We start from the raw sequence: 3,473 nt of genomic DNA, 5'->3' as shown, positions 1-3,473 counted from the left end.
ATTATCTCCTCCAGTCCCGTCCATGTTACAGCAAATGTTGAGAAATCATTCTTTTTGATGGCTGAGTAATATTCCATTGTATATATGGACTGAATATACAAGAAACAAATAAATCAAAAAATGGGCAGAAGATATGAACAGACACTTTTCCAATGAAGACATACAAACAGCTAACAGACACATGAAAAAATGTTCAAAATCATTAGCCATCAGGGAAATTCAAATCAAAACCACACTAAGATACCACCTTATGCCAGTTAGAATGGCAAAAATTGACAAGGCAAGAAACAACAATTGTTGGAGAGGATGTGGAGAAAGGGGATCCCTCCTACATTGTTCGTGTGAATGCAAGTTGGTACAGCCACTCTGGAAAACAGTGTAGAGGTCCCTTAAAAAGTTAAAAATTGAGGACCCTATGACCAGCAATTGCACTACTGGGTATTTACCCCAAAGATACAGATGTAGTGAAGAGAAGGGCCATATACACCCCAATGTTCATAGCAGCATTGTCCACAATAGCTAAATCGTGGAAGGAGTCGAGATGCCCTTCAACAGATGACTGGATTAAGAAGAGGTGGTCCATGTATACAACGGAATATTACTCATTTTTAAAGCTGTTTTGTAGCTGTTCCAAATTTGTTGACCCTTTAGAGGAGAGGGATGAAAAGATGTAGCTTCTTCCTGGTAAGGTCACTGCACTCCATGATTTCAGAGGGCATGGCTTGCATCCTTGCCAATGTGAGATGCAGTACAACAGAAGAAAATAAATGTTTATTCATTTCTTCCCAGATAATATTGGGAGAAAGGGTTTTTTAAAAGGTGAAGAATTAATCACTGCTATAACAAAGCCAGACATACAGAAAGATAGGCATTTATTCTGGACTTAAAATTGTGCTGTCCAATATGGTAGCCACTAGTCACTGGTAGTACTGTGTTATTGAAATGTAGCTAGTCCAAATTGATATGTGCTCTAAGTGTAAAATACATACCAGATTTCAAAGACTTAGTACAAAAGAAGGAATATAAAATATCTTATTTTTAAAATATTGATTACATGTTGAAATATATATATTAAATAGATTATGCTATTGAAATTAATATGAACTCTTTCATTCTACTTTTCTCAATATGATTTCTCAAAATTAGAAATTACAATGTGACTCGAACTTGTGGATTACATTGTATTCCCATTAGACAGCACTAGTCTGGAATATTTGATCTACTCGTGTCCTCAGGGATGATTTTTACCTCTTCTATTCTTTGTGCCTAGCACAAAACTGCTACAAGAGCTCAGATTAGCTTTGTTGGGACACTGACCAAGTTGGCTGATACCAAAATTGGGATCCTCAAAACAATGTAGGGAGCTTGAACCATCCAGGAATGAAGGAACCAGGTGAAGTTAAAAGGTAGAAATTGTCAGCCTTTATCCTTGGATGTTTCACAGGGTCAAATTTGGGAAAGGTGACTTGAACTGAGATGTTTTTCTAGTGCTAGAGTCACTGAACTGGAGCCCATGATAGACATGAGAGGATTTTATAATCCCTTGATATTATACAAAATTAGTCTGTGTGTGCCTTCTTCTTTAGAGAGGATCGAATTTTAATTAGATTCTCAAAGGAGACCATAGATTCAAAAATATCAAGGATCCTAATACTACTTTTATAAAAAAGATTTATTTATTTGAGAAAGAGACAGAGAGTGTGCACACAAGCAGGGGGAGGGGCAGAGGATGAGAGAATCTCAAGCAGACTCCCTGCTGAACACAGAGCCCAACATGGGCTCAATGAGACGACCCTGACGTCATGACCTGAGCCAAAACAAAGAGTTGGATGGTTAACAAACTGAGCCACACAGGTGCCCTGTCTAATTCTACTTTTTAATCAAATTATTTTTGTCATGGTTTTCATGTTGAGTTGTATAAATTCTTCATATATTTTGGATATTAACCCCTACCAGATATATCACTTGCAAATATCTTTTCCCATTCATTAAGTTGCCTCTTCATTTTGTTAACCGTTTCCTTCACTGTACAAAAGGTTTTTATTTTGGTGTAATCCCATTTATTTTTGCTTTTGTTTCCCTTGCCTGAGGAGATATATCTAGAAAAATGTTGCTAAGGCCATTATGAATGAGATTACTTTATTCTCTTCTAGGAGTTTCATGGTTTCTGGTCTCACATTTAGTTCTTTAAACCATTTTGAGTTTATATTTGTGTATGGTATAAGACAGTGGTACAGTTTTATTCTTTTTCATGTAGCTGTCCAGTTTTTCTTGCCTTGTGTATTCTTGCCTCCTTTGTTATAGATTAATTGACCATATAAGCGTGGATTTATTTCTGGGCTTTCTATTCTGTTCCATTGATTTATGTGTCTATTTTTGTGCCAGTACCACACCATTTTGATTACAATAGCTTGTACTTTAGTTTGAAATCTAATATTGTGATACTGTCATCTTTGTTATTCTTTCTTAAGATTGCAGAATCTTTTGGGATTCCATAAAAATTTTAGGATTGTGAATTGGTATTTCGATAGGGGTTGCACTGAATCCACAGATTGCTTTGGGTACTATGGACATTTTAACAATATTGCCTCTTCCAAACCATGAGCTTGGAATATCTTTCCATTTCTGTTGTCTTCAATTTCTTTCATTAATGTTTTATCATTTTCAGAGTATAGGTACAAGTCTTTCCTTGGTTAAGTTTATTCCTAAATATTTTTAATAAACACTTTTCCAAAGAAGATATACAGATGGCTACCAGGCACATGAAAAGATGCTCAACATCACTCATCATCAGGAAAATGCAAATAAAAACCCACAATGAGTTATAACTGTCAGAATGGTTAGAATAAACACACACACAAACACACACACACACACACAAATGAAATAACAAGTGTTGGCTAGGATGTGAAGAAAAAGGAACCCTTGTGCACTATTGGTGGAATGAAAATTGGTGCAGGCACTGTGAAAAACAGTTTGGAGTTTCCTTAAAAAATTAAAAATATAAATACCATACGATCCAGTAATTCAACTACTGGGTATGTACCCAAGAAAAAGAAGACACTAATTCAAAAAGATAAACGCATCTTGTGTTTAGTGCAGTATTATTTACAATAACCCAGACAACGAAGTAACCTAAGTGTCCACTGATAAAGAAGAAGTGGTATATATACACAGTGGAATACAACTCCACCATGAAAAAGAATGAAATCTTGTCATTTGCAACAACATGGACGGAACTAGAGGGTATTATAAGTGAAATAAGTCAGATGGAGAAGAGAAATATACAATTTTACTTATATATTGAATCTAAAAAATAAGACAAATGAACAAACAAAAAGCAGAAACGGATTCATAAATACAGAGAACAAACTTGTGGTTGCCAGAGAAGAGAGTGTGGGGGATGAGCAAAATGGGTGAAAGGGAGTGGGAGGTACAGGATTCCAGTTAGGGAATGAATAAGTCATGGGGGT

This window comes from Ailuropoda melanoleuca, chromosome 16 (assembly GCF_002007445.2).
Source record: "Ailuropoda melanoleuca isolate Jingjing chromosome 16, ASM200744v2, whole genome shotgun sequence".
Taxonomy (NCBI): Eukaryota; Metazoa; Chordata; class Mammalia; order Carnivora; family Ursidae; genus Ailuropoda; species Ailuropoda melanoleuca.
Note: the sequence above shows the minus strand (reverse complement) of the source record.